Source organism: Filicampus tigris, chromosome 6, assembly GCF_054856515.1.
Source record: "Filicampus tigris isolate MCC_2025a chromosome 6, RoL_Ftig_1.0, whole genome shotgun sequence".
NCBI lineage: Eukaryota > Metazoa > Chordata > Actinopteri > Syngnathiformes > Syngnathidae > Filicampus > Filicampus tigris.
In genome coordinates, this window is record NC_141222.1 from 16,841,517 (window position 1) to 16,860,918 (window position 19,402).

Genomic DNA, 19,402 nt, shown 5'->3' on the forward strand with positions numbered 1-19,402 from the left:
CACAAGCAGGACGGCAGACATGATGTGAAGTGGTTGGAAAATTACATGGTCTTTTTCATGCATTTGACCTTTAGCGATTGACTTGAATCAGTAATGACAAGGAGTAAACTCACTCTTAATACGCTTTACCATAATGGCATCTTCGCTTAATTAGCACCAAGGGAGGTCAAAAGCAAAATTTCTATTGTTTTATTTGCGAGTCTTTTCATGATAGACTTGGCTAGAAAATGTTCATGTGGCATGTTGAATCTGACTTGGGCGGGACTGAATTTTATTTTCAAAAAATGCTTGGCTGACCATAGCTACGGTGAATGGTCAAGTACTGTATGAATCCAGTCAATCTTCCAGATTCCGCAGGTGTCATGAAAATGCTCATGTTCATGAATAATTAATATAAATTGCTGAACTGGTTGTACCTAAAAAAAAACATGTACACATTGTCAGAATACTAAGGTGCACATTATTAACTTGTTTTTGTTCATCTATCCGTGCCTGTGAAATAACCAGCAGAACAAACAATTTTCTTCCACTAGATGTCAGTTTTTGTGATATTTTTCTAATTTAAAATATGTGTCTTGGGTCAACAAAGGAAATATTGCTACAGTATATGCTACCAAAAACTGTGCAACGGGCTAGCAGTGACAATGCAATGATTGTTAATTTGGAGTGAGGACAGCTGAACTTCGAAAATTGTGGAGATAAAAAAAAAAAAACATGCAGATTTTTCTCCTGCGTCTGCTCAGAGATTAACGGGTTGAAAATGAGGTCACATTGCCGGGATTGACAGCGATGTTCCTAATGCCGGTCGCGACAGAAGTTGCCTTATGTCACTAGAGTTTTTGCATTGGTGGTCCGTCAGGGCTAGCAAGTGCTTCTCTGCCAGCCACATTTACAACCTTTTTTTTTTTGATTGTTCCATGAAATGTTTTTCATGTATTCCCAACAGTCTTCATTTTGGAGCGTTTCTCTTGGCTATACTGCTTCTAGTATGTGGATGTTTGTGTCGCCGTGTCAGTCTAATCGGCCCGGAGCCTTCGGAATCACTAGTGCTGGCCTACGTAACTTAAGCTATATAGTGAAATCTCCATTTTCGAATGAGTTTTCAAACAATTTGGTTCTGAATGACTTTTTCATTGAAATTTGGTCCTAGTTTTCATATATTTGCTCTGTTTTCCATAAAGAAGACGCGAAACATAAAATAACTGAAGTATTCATGCTTTGAATATTTGCGACGTGATAGCATTAGGGATCGATCCCATTTTTTGCAGACCGATATCATTACGAATATTCACTCTTGAAGTATTCACGAATGGGAGAGTACCAATACCGCTAGCACTTTAAAAAAATCATTTTACACAATGACAAAACATTGTGAACAAAGCCTTTCTGTCTTACACAGATAATGCTTTGCCGATGTTTTAGCCTACACCAATATAGCGCCAACTACTGCAGAGGAAGACTTACTCATTGCCATAGCTTTTCATCCTTAAAGCGGAAGTCAACCCAAGATTCAGAGAACAGGTCAGCCGTTATTGGTCGTTGTGAGCAGTTGTGATGTCATTTTCAGTCGACAGAAGACAAAATGGCCGCCCCCAGAGATGGCTAAAAATGAGTGCATTTTGCTGCTTAATTTATATTCCACAAACGCAAAATTAATCAGAATGCCGTGGTTTTTTTGGGGGGTTTTTTTTTTTGATAAAAACTGAAACGGGTCCCACAGACCCGAACACCATCCAAGGGTTAACTCAAGTAAGTGTCCATTGAGGGCCCAGGTACCAAATGCAAACCCTGCCACTGCATTGTAGCATGTGCCTCTATTGACACTTTTTTAAAAGAAAATGCCGGAATGTTTCCGCAATTTTTACCATGATGGAATTTATTGAACATCTGCGATATGGATGAGTGGTTTAGTGATTCCCCTTCGAGGGCTGCCTTTGCTTTGGTCCCCATGTGGCTAACGCACACGCACACACGCACACATGTGCGCACACGCACACACACATACTTGTAAACAAACCCAGCTGTGATGCGGACATGTTGGCATTCCGATGTGGCTTCTCGTTTGCAGCGATAGGGCGCAGATGGACCTTAAAGGAACGGTACCTCTTTTTTTGCTTACTAATGGCTGACAAATGACCAGACGATGTCTTTCTAGTAACAGTGTAATATTCCTAACTGTAATACTTATACTTAAGGCTTGATGTTAGCCATTAGCGACAAGCTATTAGATCTGTCCATCTATTTGCGTCTGTTCCCTTTTTCTTAAAATAAAACATATATTTCAAATTTTAATGCATTAAAATAAGTAAATTCAATATTGTGAACTGTATTATCTTTCATATAGTTAATGTTGAAATCTGAAATCACCTCACCCCCAAAAAATCATATATATATATATATATATATATATATATATATATATATATATATATGTGTATATATATATGTATGATTTAGTAATCTGTATTATATTTTGTGGTTAAAAAGAAAAATTATTTTAAAACGTATTATGAATTTTCAATATGTATATTACATTCTCTAACTATCTGCACCTCTTTCCTTTGACTTAAAATAAAATAATAAATCCATCGCAATGAGCGTGCACGTATCTTAATGGTACCTTAATGATGTTTTTCTTCACTTTCTCGAATGATTTAATGACTGCGTGGTGCTGCGATATCATAATAACATCTTGAGAACTTGGATGCAGGAATCCAACACGGCGCAAAATGCATGTCGCTTCTTTTTTTAGAAGGGCTCCCATCTATTTCAAGGGATAGTTGTCGTGACGCCAGACAGGGTGGACGCCCAGGAACATTCTGACTTGTCAACGGTTCGTTATGAGTGTCTTTGGTCACGGTTGAGGTGTCCTGAAGAGAATCTGGTCAATGTACTGAATGTCTAGCAACAGGTCAGGTCATTTGGACGGTTTCTCTTAACCCTGCACTCCACAAAAAAAACTCTGAGAGAAACCCTGCTTATCATAGGGGATATGTTTCAGGCGCACCCGAGAAATATCGGAGATAATTTGCAATGTAGAGAATCGCTATATCGCGGTTGGTGGATTTTTTTTTGTGTTACTTATATTGAGTTTTGCAGTGACATGTAGCAAAAGGTGTGAGCCACGAGGAAATCAATCAAAATCGTGCATAAAAGACAGACTGTCCAAAGATTGGGATCATTTCATTCTTAATAAAAGAAGCTGAAGTGCAATGTTAACTGCCGGCCAAATGTATTTCCTCAATTGCTAATTTTCTACGTCACTCAACAGGCCAGGCCTGCCTTTTAAAAGGCACACATTCAACATCACAGATACTACAGTGTAGAATGTGAAGATGATGACCCCAAATGGACAAAAATAATGCCCACACCTCACATACTTATACAGTATGCTGGTATTATATACATGAAGCTCTAAAACACACAGTATAATTAAAATACATTTTGTTCGCGGATTTCATCTATCGCGGTGGTGGTCGGGAACGTAAACCCTGAACGTAACAAGGGATTACTTTATATATTAGAATAATTATTTAAATAGTTTTAGTTTCACACGTGTTAAATATGTAAACATATTAAAACACACTTTTTAAAGTGTTGCTCAGAGGTTGTTCTCACTCTCGCTGTCAAGAAATGCAATATTATGATACATGACTTTGAGAAAATTATAACATGAAGACCCTCCCAGTTCTGCAAATAAGAGGCAACATGTGCTTGCTTCAAGCTGTTTGACACTCCCAGTTGAGGTTTATTGTTGAACCGACACATAAAACAAGAGAGTTAAACATTGTATATTTTAACTCAAAACACCAAAATGTTCAAGTAAACCATATCATTTAGTGGACAGTAAGTTTAAATTAATGCTAACATATTACATAAATGCCATAGATGTGCCAACTGAAATGATCATAGATTATTAACCTAACCTATTATTAACCACACGGCGCATCAACACATAAAAAATAGCGCATCCTCACAGGCATGTACAGTATTGTCTCTGCTACTACTGCAGCTTACTAGGGGACCGTCTCTGTCTCTTCTTCTTGCTAACTACACTCATCCCACTCAGTTGACCTCAGTACAGTCCGACATGTTGCGACTTAAGGCAGTACTAAAAAATAGACTTTACATGTGAAAACACTCCGACCAAGTTTCCTTCTTCCCAAGTTATCAAATCACTATGGAAAGACGGTGAGATTTCTTCCATTTTCTCTACCCATAACTGGCTTCCTCTCTAAGTATTAAGCCGTCAGATGAATAAGCGAGGGCACCAAAAGTGGGCTTTTGTTTCCAGATGGAGGTCTCAGATTTGCCTGGGACCTGCGGATCCACATGGGCTTACGTGAGCTTCATGACATTTTGTAAACAACAGCTGTGTCAATGCCAATGTGTGGGCTTTTTCCACATTGCTGGGCTCCCACTTTACGTTTCATTCCACCACGGAGAAGATCCCACATCCAAACACAGAATTTGATATTAATTTGGACGTTTGTTCATGAAATGAGAGCCGAATTCATAGGCGGGAGGAAAGTAATGAACGGCCAAGACAAAGAATGGGGATTATAGACTCTCGTAAAATGATAAAGCAAGTTTATGAGTGCAAATTATGCAAATTGATTGCAGCAAGTGTCTTGGGCATTGATAATCGATATTTACAGTAAATAAAAAACTGGGACACATCTCAGTGGTGAATGTACCATTAAATAACCCCGTGACCAGAACTGATCCTGTCATTACATTACTATGAACGGTGCTTTTGTTATAAATAAAGATGGCGATTGTATGAAACTGTTACAACATGCAAGAATGTACACTTCTGGGTCAGTTCATTAATTACTAGAATGAACTCCGCCATGGGTCACTGCCCCAGTTAGCCCCGATGCAAGCAGTCTGTAACGACAAATTTATTTTGGTCATATAAATTGCTTTGTTAGCTGCAGCTGTTATGAAATGCACTATACAAATAAAGTTGTTTTGTATTGTATTGTATTTTTAAGTACACTTCAGCGTATGGGAAAGCCGCCACGGAAACAAAAACCTGTATTTCTCATCCCAAAGACAAATTTAGTTTTGGAGCACTCAGGAAATTAACATTACCCACAAATTGGCCACTTAAAATCAAAATAGCAAACTTAGTGTTACTCTGGGTAGTGTTTGATAGTGAGTCTTCAAACTTCACCGCCATGCTCCACCCACACCTCAATACAAAAAATTAGAATGTTTCGTAATTCAGCAGTCTAGTTTCGTCTAGTATATGTGGCCCAAATTTGGTAGCAGTAGGACAAAATCACGAGGACACGTTTCGTTTTGAAGGACTCTTGAAAATGTACAAATTGAAATAGCCAGTTCAGGCCAAAATAACAGATTTCTCGTGTCATAAGAATTTTTGTGGGTCTCATGATGAGACAGGCCTACCAAAGTTCATGTTCTTAAGTCAAACCGGCTTTGGGAGCTGAATTTTCTTATATGTATTATGTCAGAGCCGATTTCTTTTTTCTTTTTTTTGGGAGGGGAGGGGGGGATCCTTCATGTCACTTTTTCCTCTTGGCGAGCCGCCAGATACGGCAAGCGCGAGCTTCTGCAACTTAACGGAGAGTCTGCCTTTTCTCCCTGCTACGGTCAAAGCCTTTCAATATTGGAAGACAAGCGAGCCAAACGCACACACCAAAAATGAACCAAATGTTAGCGCGCCATCCGGCCTCCATGGCGCGGTTGCGTTGAGCAATTGTGCAGACAAACTTGGCAGGAAATGAGTGTGTAAGCGGGTTTTGCCAAAATCAATGCGACCAACTGATAGTTGTGTCCACCACTCTAGCCACTATGTGTGTAAAAAGCACTGGAAGTAAACATCGAATCTGCTTGTCTTTTCAGATCCGTACTGTTGCATCCATTAAATGCTTTTATTATCGCAGCAACGTGAACGCCAAACGCTTTACTATAGCTTTCCCAAAAGTCACAATATTTTCCAAGTACGTCCATCTAGATGGAAAATTTGGAAGAAGTCTTGAATTCATCCGAAATTTCGGTAATAATGCTCCTCGAAATTTGCACAAAGCCAAATAGTTTGAACAAACACTGGCACATGACAAGATTTCTTTCAGAGTTCGTATTAAAATTATGATCAGATGCACTGTTTGCAGGAACACTAAAAATATTTATCCGATTAGGACTTGCGTGTTAGTGGATCACACTTTCGAGCGGAACAAATTATTCTGACATCCGCAGATTGAACAAATATACCGGAAGTAGTAGTGAAAGAAGAAGCCGTAGCGACTTCTGTGTCAACAAAACATCTCTACGTCCATTTGTACTTTAAATGTTGCATTTTTTCGCAATTTTTTCCCTTTTAATTATGCCTTTGCTCCTGTGTTAGCGCTGCTTGGCGATAGACTCAGTCAATTGCAAATTGAGGTTATATTGCTGCCGTAGGAAGAAAAACGGTACTGTCGTGAACCGAGGACCCCTGTACATCTATTTGTGGGGGGAAAGTGACCACGCCTTGTCACAAATGCCCCAAAAATGTGAATAACTGATGCCACACTTCCCCCCAAAATATTTGATAATGGCCTATATCAATAGCTGAAACCAAAAATATTCCACAAACTTTGAGGCCAAAACTTCAATATAATTTCAAACTCATCTTATAAAATTACAATAAAAATAATTGTTTAGAGATGCCCTGGGAGTGCATATGTACATCTACATACAATAAAGAGTTTCTGTAACTTCTATTAACAATCCAAACTAAACATAGCTCCTACGAGACATCCAACAATCTCAGTCTCACAGTCAATATGTATCACTTTAATAATATTTCCTTGACACGATTACTACTTTCCGATTAGGAAGACTTAGGCACCATCTTGTCTTGTTTCAGAAACAGCCACGGCAGGGGATAGTTTCCACACAAAAAAACATGAATGGGTAAAATCATAAATCGGTACAGGTTTCACTGTAATGGCAATGGTCCAATGCTTTACTATAAAGCCTGCTATTTAAAGCCGGCGTATTTTTTAAGAGTCATGTGGCAGAAAACGATTAGAAAGTGTCGCTTCAGAGATTCCTCGCCTTCATTACGGCTAATTGGATTGAGCGGGGCCCACTCATTGGCCCACATTTATGCATTGACACCGCATTTAAGGCGCTTAATGTGAAAGGAACTGATATCACGGGACTGACATGTAAGCCTCTGAATCCAAAAGGATGTTGGAAGAGTTTTAGTGGAGGGGAAAGGGGAGCGGGGGTGGGTTAACGCTGACATAATCTCAGTGACGCTAAAACAGAGTGACACGGAGCGCGGGGCCGACGTAGCATGTCGATCCCCGTGAGACGTTTCTATCGACAGCCCCCTCTCCTCCATCGCCGTAACCTGACAAAAAGTTTGAGGGAAGATTGGAGGGAAGCAGGTTCTCTTGGCAAATTGCACTCTGCTGCTTGAAAATATGCACGACTGGCGATGTGTACGCGCTTGACCTAGAAAAGGCTGCCTGTACAGCTGCACTCACAGAGCAAGTCTGATTTTCATAATGGGACTGCATACAGTGTAGTAAATGTTTGAGCTATTTACGACGTCATTTGACAAGATTCCTATGTCAGTCAAAGAATTAAAATAGTGACACTTGAATGGTTAAAAAGATTGCCAAGTACTTCAAAATTGTGTGTGGGGGGGGGGCATATTGGCCTTGGTTTGAAACATAAGCTTTTGCTTTGTGTTTTTCCAAAACATTAAGACCAAATTTAGCAGTGATCTGCGTGACTATACAGTTGTATTTTTATTTTAGTGGGGGATTTTCTCAAAGTATCTGGACAAATTTGGAGATTTTATGCGACATAAAAGATGTCTATGTCTAGGTCTGAGTGACTTTAAAGGTGTATTTTCCCAAATATTTTGGCCAAATTTAGCACTAATCTATTATGACTTTTGAGGCCTGGAATATTCTTATATATTATATTGATTATATACAGTGCTATTATATAGTATACTTGTGTATATATATATACCGTGCTTCTGAGTGAGTGATTTTATTGGAATGTAGCAGTAGCCAACATGGTGAATAGCTTGGTTGCTAACATGACAGTTTTTCTAGACTTGTTCTCGATAAAGACCAAAACAAATCCATTAGCAAAGGAAGTAAGAAAGATTATAATTGTAATGAACCAGGCTAAATTCATGAGTTATCCTGGCACTTACACATTTTCACTCAGCAAATTAATGAAACTGAATCAGTGACAAAATCAGTAAATAAAGCAAACATTGGTTCCACCCTTTCTTGTTAGTGTCAGCCAGCGCGTTTACCAGCGTCTGCACCCTTTTCAATAAAGCCCTTGTTATTTTTAGACATTTTATAACCCTACCTGTCTGTAAACAGGAAGCTGGGCAGATTACAGCCAACCATCTGGACATTAATACACAATGAAGAGCCAAAAGTGATTTTGCACAGACTAGACTTGTTATTCATTTGCGTGGGACCCAGTGAACAAACGGTGACACATATCTTCCAGAATACCCCAACAATGTACTGTCTTGATGATTCTTCTTTTCATACTTATAATCCTATTACGCTCCTTGTGACAAGTGGGATGACTTTTTGTTTTAAAAATAGCAAATGCAATGAGGGGAATACACAGAAAATGTACATGCTAAAGTTAGCGTACTTAGTTGGTAGCCTTTGTGCGACTTTAAGGGCGTATATTTCCCAAAGTTTTGGGCGAAATTCCCTGGTTCGAGCGTCGCAGTTTTTGTGCTACTGTACTTTGGAGTGATTTTTAGAGGCACATTGTTCCTGAAAATTTGGGAAGAATTCTGCCTTTCTGACCCCCAGGTTTTGCCAATTCTAAGATTTGTTACGAGTTATAAGTTGTGTTTTTCTGTACATTTTGGTTACAATTGGTGGTGATTTTTACAACCCTTAAGTTTGAATCACAATTTATGAATGTGAACTATTTTTTTGCAAAATTTCTCCCATTAGGGGTCTTTGGGCCCAAAAAGTTCGAGAACCTCTGCAGTCGGTACCAAGAGAGGGGAAGTAGACACCGCACACTATGTTATGCTGCTATGATGCTTCGTTATTTACATAACTTATGGCCTCTACAAACACAAGTCAACATGCTTGTTCCAACTTTTACCGTGACGAACTAAACTGGACCTCTTGGTGGAAACATGGCTCTAAGCTTATTGGCACACAAGTTATGCACAACTTTCAGACTCCCTGGGAAGAGTGTAAATGAATACAGATGCAGATTTGACTGACAGCTGAGATATTTAAACTGTGATGCATTTTAATCCATCACATCATCTAACCACTTATGGATTTATTTAACGCCTTGCCACTATCGATGTTTGGCAGCATGTCACCCTTGAACAAGTGGCTTTAATGTGAATGTGACTACTTACTCCATGTTGTTCGGCAGGGCGCAAAAGCGGCAGTCGGACATGATGCTCACAGCACAGGAGTGTAGGGGAAAGACATGATGGTGTAGAAAGGCTCCAGGCTGAGGGAACATGAGCGATGACAGAAAGACCACCCCAAAATCAAGACAAATGTTCAGAATTTTACATTTGACCTTTAAATGCGCAGTTTGTCGGCAAGTAGAGCAAATAAACACCGAAGACAAACAGAGACCAGCAAATCGTAATAGTAAAACTTAAAATACCAAAGAACCAAATGCTAAGAATTTGTGCAAGTTCAGGGCATTTTATTACTTTAATTTTACAAAAAAAATTTTTACTAGAATTTCTGGCCAAATTGGGCATTGTATGATTTGTTTCAAGGTTCAAACTGTGGTTCCAAGTTTGGGGTTTGGTTCACCTTTGACAGCTTTTCATCCCACAAAGGTTTGGGCCAATATTGGCAGTGATTTGGATGATTTTAAGAGGCGTTTCCCCCTTAGAATTTTCTAGCGGAATGTGGCGTTTTGAACTGTAGTCTTGTCTGACTTTTGAGACATATTTCCAGAGAAGCAAAATTTTAAAAAATTATTTATTTGATATTTTTTACAACATGTGTCTTGGAAGAATCTTTGTACAGAAAACTTGCCTAGTTTCATTTTGTAACGTAAACTGTTTGTTTTAAATTTCAATTTATCTGTGATCTGTATGAGAGGTATATAGTCTCCCCAAATTTATAGCACAATGTAGCAAATGCCAATTTTTTTTGCCACTTTAGAGGCATATTTTTCCTGGAATTTAGCATTTCTAACCCAAAGGTTTTGAGCTCTGTAGAAGCATTTTTATCCACAGGCCAAACTACCCAAGTTAAATTTACTTGTGATTAAAAAAAAAAAAAAAAAAAAAAAAAAAAAGTATATTTAGGTAGATTATGTCCGAATTTGGCAGTTGGAGGTTTTGTGTGACATAAGAGGAATACTTGGTTTACCAACATATTCGCCAGGTGAAAATTTAGGCCAAAGTCTCAATTTCCAACCCCCATATTTTGTGCTTGAGTTTTCTGGCTCATATTTGTCAGTTTAAACTTAAAACTTTAATGCACTTAACATGTGTGTTATACCTGCAGTTTGGTTTGAATTCAGTGTTCATAACCCAGAGTTTTTGTATGATTTTAGAGATGTATCTTTCTCAAGAATTTTGGCTAAATTCCAAGATTAAAAATTTTCTGTGGTGTGAGAGTTTAGAAGCATAGTTTTGTCCAAATTTGGTGGTGATTTTTACCAGAGATTGATGTCTAATTTCAAGATTTAAACATGAGATTTTGGGTGACTTAATAAGGAGATTTTACCAACATTTCAAACTGAATTTGGCAGATTTTCCGCTACTTTAGATGTGCGTTTCCACCAAAAAATGGACTCAGTTCTTAACTTATAACTGGTGGTTTTATGTAAGGCTGATTTGGACAAACTGGCCTCTTTTAACCACGATTTGCGCGATTTTAGAAGTGTATTTTTACACAAAATTTCACATATCTCATGCAAAGAAGTAAAGATGGTGCGCTCACGAGAGAGGAGCAGAGCAGCAGGGAGGCAGAGGAAGCAGAGGATGACTCGACAGTTTTCCTCTTCCATGAAAACATGGAAGCGGAATTCCCAGCCCTGGGAGTGCTTGCTTGGGCGCTGGCTGTGTTTGAATGGTGTCTTTGTGGCAAAGCCCGTTTTTATCACTAATTAAAAGGGCAGGGTAAGGGGGGAGAATGACAAGTTTGTGGCGAAAAGTTCATACATGTGCATCTGTGCTGGCGAAACACGAGCCAACACATGACTGCAGCGGCCTGAGGGGAGAGGCCAAGGACGCCTGGGTCAGATGATGCTGGGCGCGTAATGTTGCATTTCCAACACGCTTACATGCTACATTAGCACTAATGCTAAGTCTGGCTGATGGGCAACACACGGAGAGTTCAGTTTGAGAATTTCAGGGGTGATCAAAGAGTCCGTCCCAAGGGCCTTTTGCAGCTTGCGGTTGTGTTTTAAGAGATCGTTTTACCAGGACGCCACACGTACATCCGAGTGGCAAGATCTCAAGCGATCTCCGATTGCGCCACTGGTAAACAAATGCTTACATGTTGTTTGGCCAAGATAGAGTGATGGGGAAAACAGGGGAAATGCCTTCAATGATGATTGTCGTTGTCTTCTCTGGCACTGTAGTTTGAATGTATGATGTGTAAATTAGGCCTGACACGACAACACACTTTTTAGGATGATACTTCCCAGAAACTATTACGATAAACGATAGTGGCCACTGATATTGTATTAGAGCATCATCATTTAAGTACAGTAAACCTTATTCCATTGCCGGGGTTACGTTTCAGACTAGCTCCGCAATAAGTGAAATCCGTGCTATAGTAATAAATACCCTTTTTAAATGCTCCCTAGGCATGTTTTTTTTTAAAATAGCATTTATGGCACTTTATGGCACTTTTTTTTGGTCTTTGAACACACTTGAAAATAATACAAACACATTAAAAACAATGAATATATTCAGAAAGCGTAAGAGAAACCAATAAAACAAAGTCCCTGTTTTTACAGTAAAGACATCCTTTTTTTCCACGCAAATTGAACTTATCATCTCACAATATACATCGATAATCATGGCCAAAGACGCACATTAAAAAGTGAACTTACTGCCGTTGCTTTCTGTCGACGTTCAAAGTAGGACTGAGACATTCAATAATCTTGTTCTCATCTCTTCACAAAATTGAGGCTGACACTTCCTGTTTTCTCTTCCTCTTTCAATTCTACACTGGTATACATGATGCAGAGCCGCCACCTAGTGGTCACAAGTGGAATTACACCCCAAAATAAAGACCAATATGGAGTAAAAGCTGACCAAAAAAAAGAAAAAAAAAAAAGAAATAATGTACCTCAGGCATGCCCAAACTTTTCACCACGCAATTTACATTATAAGATGACCATGTCAAATGATCTACCTACATTAAAAATGCAAAACATATATTTATTTACAAACATAGTGACAATTATTTATAGTCCGGACAGTAGCTGCTGATAGCGAGCCACAACAAAATGATCATCAGTCATGATGAAACGGTGCTGGGACCTCTTAATGTTTTTATCAACAGCCTGAAAATGCCACAAATTTGTGATATAATAGTTACTAGAATCTAAAATGGCCTAAATGGTGCCTAACAACAACTGTCTTGACCCATGCTCGGGCCGAACTTTTTCAGTCTCGTCAGACATGTCCTCCACAATCCCCACCCGAGCTGCAGGGAGACTGTGGAAAAGGGCAGGCGCATGCACCACTGCAAATGCTGCGCCTTACCATCCCAAGTGTGTGGCAGCTTTCACCTCAGCCAAGGTTACCCTGACCTGTGTTGGCTTTAAATGGGGATTGAAGAGAGTAATCGACTAATCGACAAGTCAACTTTACTACTTCGCATCAGCGTTCAAAGCTTGAAGTCGACTAATAACTAATGTTTTTGGCATCCTGTCTTCCAATCTGCTAATTTATTGAGGACTATATTTGCAAGTCACTATTCTCATCTTAACTACATCACAGGTTTTTGAAATTGTATTCATCTCACAGATTATCAACTGTATTGCAGGATTTTGCTGTGATTATTTTTCCACATGGACTACTACTGCAAAGAGGATGTCCAAATACACATTACATGCCATATACACCTATCTGGCTGCATTTAATTTCATCCATTGTTGATATTGAGAATACATTTGCACCGTTATCGTCAAGCAAATATGTTCATTGAATTGATAATGACTCAACGTAATGCTGCTTTGAGTGTGTGTGTGTATGCGTGTGTGTCTACTCTTCTCTAGTCCGCTCCCAGCTAGTTGAATGTCTCATCAAATTATACAAATTGTGAACAAACTAATTCACACACTTGTTTTTAAGGGAAGTCTTAGAATTGCATCACAACCTGTAGCTCTTAAAACTGCTGGCATCACTCTGGACGCCGATATCAGCAAGGCGCTTGGCCAGATTGGACGTCTCGCGACAAATCTCACCTCAAGCCACGGTAGTTTTGAAACAAGGCTTTCAGACGCAATTTGTCATGTTGGTCGGCTTGCCATGGCTTTTGGCCATGTAAGCAAAAAAGTTCCATTCCCGCGTCATGCTGATCAACGAGTAGCGGATGGGCAGCGAGTGGGCGTTTCACTTACTGCTTGAGGCATCTTCCTCTCCACATGCAGAAGGAAGGAAGCATGCCACTTAAGGCGTTTCTCACATGTTGGTAGACAGACGCCGCTGCGCTTATGTATACTTGCCAAGACAGAGTTGGTGAGCCGCGTGTTTTTTTTTTAAAATATCGCTTGGTTGTTATATCGTGGATTTCATCTATTGTGGTGGTGGTCTGGAATGTAACCTCCATGACAAACGAGCGATCACTGTATTGGCAGGGTTTTTTTTCTTGAAAGTGCTGTTTTAATCAAGGTTATAATAGTTGATGAAAACTGAGGAAATAACTAAAACTGAAGTTGGAAAAAACATTTTATAAACCTACTGTAATCATAATAAAAATGTCCTTGGTTTTCGTCTTTCATTCACTTCATTTCAAATGTCTTTCATTTGGGATTGCTGTACATCCATACAGACGAGGGCTGGTCAAAATGTCATTTGAGAATTGTAGTTTACTTTATTGCGCATTAATTAGTGGCTTTTTTAATTATCTTCCACTCAACAAATACTCCGTATATTTAAAAGAAATAAATAAAACAAATACTAAAACCAGTAAAAAGTCAACTAAAACGAAGCATTTTTCGTAACTATGAATACTAATAAAAACTAACAAACCTGTGCAAAAAAATAATTAAAATTAACCGAATTGAAAATAAATAAATAAATAAATAAAGTCAAAACCAAATAAAAACTAGCTAAACGTCAAAAACTATTATAACCCTGGTCCTAATACAGTGATATGACCTTGGCGGTGATATGAGAATTAATTGTGTGTTATTTTCTCGAAAATTTTGGACAAATTTGGCATTTGTAGCTCTTCGGTAATTTTGGACCAATTTGGCATTTGTAGCTTTACGGTTTTGGACAACGTTGCGCATGTTCTTTTTTTTTGTGTGAAAACGTTTGGTCCTTTGAACTTAACAGGCACATTTTTACTTCTGTTGGAACTTCTCGCTTCAAACTTTCAAGTTTTTATGTGAATTTAACGAGCCATTTTCCCCATGATTTTGCTGAATTTGGCGATTCAAAATTTAGAAAAAGTACTCAGGATACATTTTTTTTTTTTGCATTAATGAATACTACGAAAATAACAGTATGGCGTTGAAAAATGATGGTCAAATTTGATGCTTTTTTTGTGGAAAAGTATCAGTCTTTGACGGGCCCAGTGACAGCTATATTTCCGCGAAAGGTTTCGAATGCAATTTAGTGCTCATGTTTTTGTACCATTTCCAAGTAAACTCTCGTGAGGACATGCCGTCCATATGTGCAGACAGCGGTTTTCCCTTTTTGCGCTATTTTTTCAGTCGAATCTAATAGCGTCCTGTCCCTCAGCAGGTGCTGCATTGTTCATCCGTTGGCCATCTGGGCCTGTAATCCTTCAGAGGTGAACAAACTGAATTTGAAAAAGGTCAATGGGCAGACACATTTAGCTTAACCACACCACACCGCTCCTGTGTGTCCCGGTGTGTGTGTTTGCTCTCCAACTTTCTTTTCCTAGCACATGTTGTGCTGGCTTACCAGGTCGCAATCTTAGTGTTGACCTTTTATAAAAGTGATGTCAAGCGTTACAGCGAGAGGCCAGATGCTGGGCTGGGTAAATTCTAGTACCTGTAATTCTGTCATTCCGTTTCATGTACTCTCCATATAAAAATGTTAGCATTCAATTTTGGATTTGATCCTCATACAGACACATTGAGAAGGTTTGGTGATATAACCGCAAAATGTTACTCAAGATCGCGCGACCTGTCAAATGGTAATGCCCTGATCGAGTGGTGGTTATCTCAAAATTGATAAGAATCAAGCATCCAAACAACCTTTACAGGTCGTTTTTTTACAAGTGATTTTTTTTTTGGGGTGTTAGATAAGCAACAGGACACAACCTGCAGATGAATTACAATGTCACCCAAATACAGCACATCGTGTATGGATGGAGATTTGCGAATGGGTTCGAGATCTAGTTGAACTTAAAATTGTCCAAATGCTCGGAATTTCCTCCGTGTATGCAGACTTACTATCTTTGTGTTGAATCAAAAATAAAACATTTGCTTCTACAGGCGATCCACGGGTTATGCGGGGGATTTTATATATTATATATGACCTCATTGAGGATAGCTAGAAAATGAATGACTGATGAATAAAACGACGCAAGAAAACCACGTCCATCTCTGTCTCCGCGCATATTTCAATGTGCGTGCTGATGTGCCGTCAGTTACTTCCCAGGCGCTGACGAGCGAGCACTTCTCAAGCGGACGTGCAGAATGTGCAGCGCCTGGACGGGAGCCAGCTGCTCACAGCCCACTTCTTTTGGTCTTGGTGGTTTTTGCAGCCCTGCGACTTCAGCCGGTCGCTCGACTGTTAAGTGGACGAACAATAAACACCCCCGACGTGGCTAACTTCAGCCATCATTTAGTCGTATAACGGTCTGAGTGTGTGTGTGTGTGTGTGGAACCCTCCCACTCGCTCCCCCTAAGGTCTGCTCTATCCACATGTCGGGATGCTAAATGACTGGTGGGAATGGAGGATGATGACATGTGACGGTGACTGCACAGGCTCGCTGGCAACATGTGTCAGCCGACGTTAACCCACATTTGGCGTCAGGCCTTTTTCCCCCTCGTCACATGGGAGATAGAAAGGTCAACGTTTGAAAGGGATGCTTTTTGGCGTGTTCACTTTTCCTTTGCCCATCAGCTCGGTTGACTTGCTTTTTGAGGTTGAGGTATTTATCATCCATCCATCCATCCATCCATTTTCTGTACTGCTTGTCTTCCTCAGGGTCACTGGTGAGCTGGAGCCTATTCCAGATGACTTTTGGCAAAAGAAGCGAGGTCACTAGTAGGGCTAAAATGGATGTTTTGAGGGCAATGCCAATTCCGATATTTGGCAGAAGTCAATTAACCGATATCTGATTAATCATCTTAATTTAGGGCTGGGAGATAATAAATGACTGAAAAATATATTACGATATATGTTTTATATTGATATATATTGAATAATTTTTTTGTCTTCTTTTAACTATTGAAAATAATGACCCAGAGAAACATGAATTTAGGTTATTTTATTTTTAACATAATACTTAACCTTTAATAAGAGGTCAACGTGACTATGAAAGAATGAAATAAAGATGAAATAAACTCAATTTTAAACAATGTGCTTATTAGTAGGGCTGTGCGATATGTCTGAAAAACTGTCACAATCTAAGTATTTCCTATCAGTCAAAATTGATAATTATATTGCTTTTGTTTCAAACCTATGTAAAAAAAAAAAACAGTTAAGTGTTTTTGTGTACGTCGTTATGTATCGTAATGTGCAGTTTCTCCTCCACCAGTGCATTGTAAATGCTTATTTGCATTAGGTGCTACCCCAAAGCGGTATTGTTAATTCACATACATTAGCCTTCATTCATTGTTCATACAATGGAAGTGAACTAATACTCTCTTGCAGTGCATACATTATCGTTGACCAACCGTCTTAGGGCTACTTTATCTTTTTAGCGGACTCATTATTGCCATAGTCCATTCATATTTTACTTGCTTGATTTTACCTTGAGTGCGATGCCGAGGGTCGGATATGGCTAACTGGCGCTAGCATGTTAAGACAGGGAATTCCTTTACTTGTACACCATGTGTCCATCCGGAGGTGTTTAATCGTGTTATCATGCATAAAATATCATTTTATTGTAAGATTTGTACTGAGTCGACTGGTCATGTATTTGAACAAAGTTACGCTGCTCGTTCGCTCAACGCGAGTATGGCGCACGGCTGCCGGGCCCGCACGCATTCTCCGTTGGATTATCTGCTTCTTATTTGTTGGTTTAGCGGCTTTTTCTCAGTTGGTTTAGCGCTGCTACATCACACACCATATCGCGATCGGGGTTGTTTTTGAATTTTTTTCTATCAAATGTTTTATCGAAGGCATTTTCTAATTGATATTGATCACGCGTCAATGGTGATACATATTCATCTTGAATTATCGGTCCAGCCCTAGCTTAATTTTAAAAATACATAAAGAAAATTGTTTTTTAGGCAGAACATTTGACTGCTTTACAATACTTCAGCAAAAACTGGCCAACTTCTATCCAATTCTGTCTTTGAGTGGGGGAGGATCTTTGAATGACATTATCCTTGTCTTGTGTTGTAATGCATTATGTAAAAAAAACAAATAATATAACATAAAAATAGAATTATCCATCCATTCATTAACCAAACCACTTTATCCTTACAACATAAAAAAAAAATAACAATCGAACAATCATCGAAAAAAAATATTCAGCAGCTTTTTTGACAATTTTGTTTTTGAGTTTGTTTAGTTTTTGAGGCGGGATATCAAATTGCTAATTTTCTTCAGACAGGGACACCCACTCAAAGCAAGCTAATTTCAGCAAGACAAAAAATTGGTTGTATAAAGTATACTGTCATTCTGGATCCTTGGGGTATTTTGGCAAAAGAATGTCACAGAGTTAATTATTACCAGGGAACTGTTCTAAAGGGTAAAAAAAACGCATTTACTTCTTGCAAGGCTAATTGTTGCTAATGCTAAATATGGAGAGCAGTGCATGGGGAGTGTATTTTTGTGTGTGCGCGTGTGCATGCGTGTGTGCGCGGTGTTGAGGTGGCTCAGGTCAGGGCTGATCCCTTTCAGGATAATCTTCCTCTCCAGGGATTTGTCCCGCCGCGGACCTCTAAGCTCTTGGAGGTCACCTGTTGCGTGGACCCAATCAGTGATGCCGTGAAGAGAAAAATCGGCGTAAGCATTAAAGCCAGCCACACACCAGCTAGTTTCAATAGCCGTCTGCAACTAATTTGGCCGCAATATCAATTATCGAATAGAAAGTGAACAGTGTTGCAACAGCAAAGTGGGTCAATCAGAATGGTTCCATTCCATTCATTTTTCACAACAAAAATGTTTGTAGGTACCAAGCAAGATAAAGCCCGTACCAATACCAATACAATGTGCAGTGATACCTTGACTCACAAGTTTAATTCATTCCATGACCAAGCTCATTTCAATTTTCCCCACTGAAACAAATATGCATGCCTTTTATCCATTGCAGCCTGCCAAAACCACCCCAATTTTCTTGTTACATTTTTAATAAAGCAAATAGCACTGTATTGTGCTATATGTATGTGAATACAAAAATAATCAAAGACAATGTCAAGAAATAAACTGGTTTTACAATATACAATTACTGTATATTGGGACAACCAGAATTGCCTACAACCATGAGCATGAGCTGTGTGACTTTAAAGGGGTCATAGCCTAGTGAATGATGTTAGCCTCTGAGCCTCTGGACGTGAGTTTTGGCTTACTATAACGTCTCGGGACTCTTGAATTTCCTTTTGCATTTGTGTTTGACCATTAGTCCTGGTCAATAAATGGCTGAAAGTGCATCTGTGACTGTGGTGTTCCCGTTTCATTCCTCCCTCGGCTCGAAATGTAAACATTAAATAAATCAATAAAAAGACAGACAAGCAATGGCTTGTAACTATAGTGGACATCTGCAATTTTACAGTTTGTCATTCGCGAATTCACCTATTGGCAGTTCTGCGAACACTATGGCCGGGGTTTTTTAACAACCGAATACCCCCCCCCCCGCACCCCCCCGCCTGCGTTGGAATACACATTAAAAAAACGCATCCACACGTAACCGCAAAAGTGCGTTTTCAAACGCACGCCAAGCCTCTAGGCGGCAGTAGTTAGCCAAATACTGTCCATTCGGAAAACTTCCGTCCTTTGACATCACGTCTACGAAACCAAAAACACGGCGCCAAACTCGTTCGGGAGAACCGACAAGACTCC

General features: G+C 39.3%; 2 protein-coding genes across 4 annotated transcripts in view; one reads left to right on the forward strand and one right to left on the reverse strand.

Moving 5' to 3' along the window:
- Positions 1–12,139, reverse strand: part of dclk2a (doublecortin-like kinase 2a) — an 82,281-nt gene extending 70,142 nt beyond the window's left edge. For all 3 annotated transcript variants that reach the window (XM_086032894.1, XM_086032893.1, XM_086032892.1), the window contains exons 1-2: positions 12,073–12,139; positions 9,395–9,492 (exon numbers count right to left, since the gene is read on the reverse strand). The gene's annotated coding sequence lies outside the window, so the exon portion shown is untranslated. The remainder of the gene's footprint in view (positions 1–9,394; positions 9,493–12,072) is intronic.
- The window catches only part of nr3c2 (nuclear receptor subfamily 3, group C, member 2), a 79,258-nt gene that overhangs the window by 17,351 nt on the left and 42,505 nt on the right, over positions 1–19,402 (forward strand). The gene's annotated exons all lie outside the window — the stretch shown is intronic.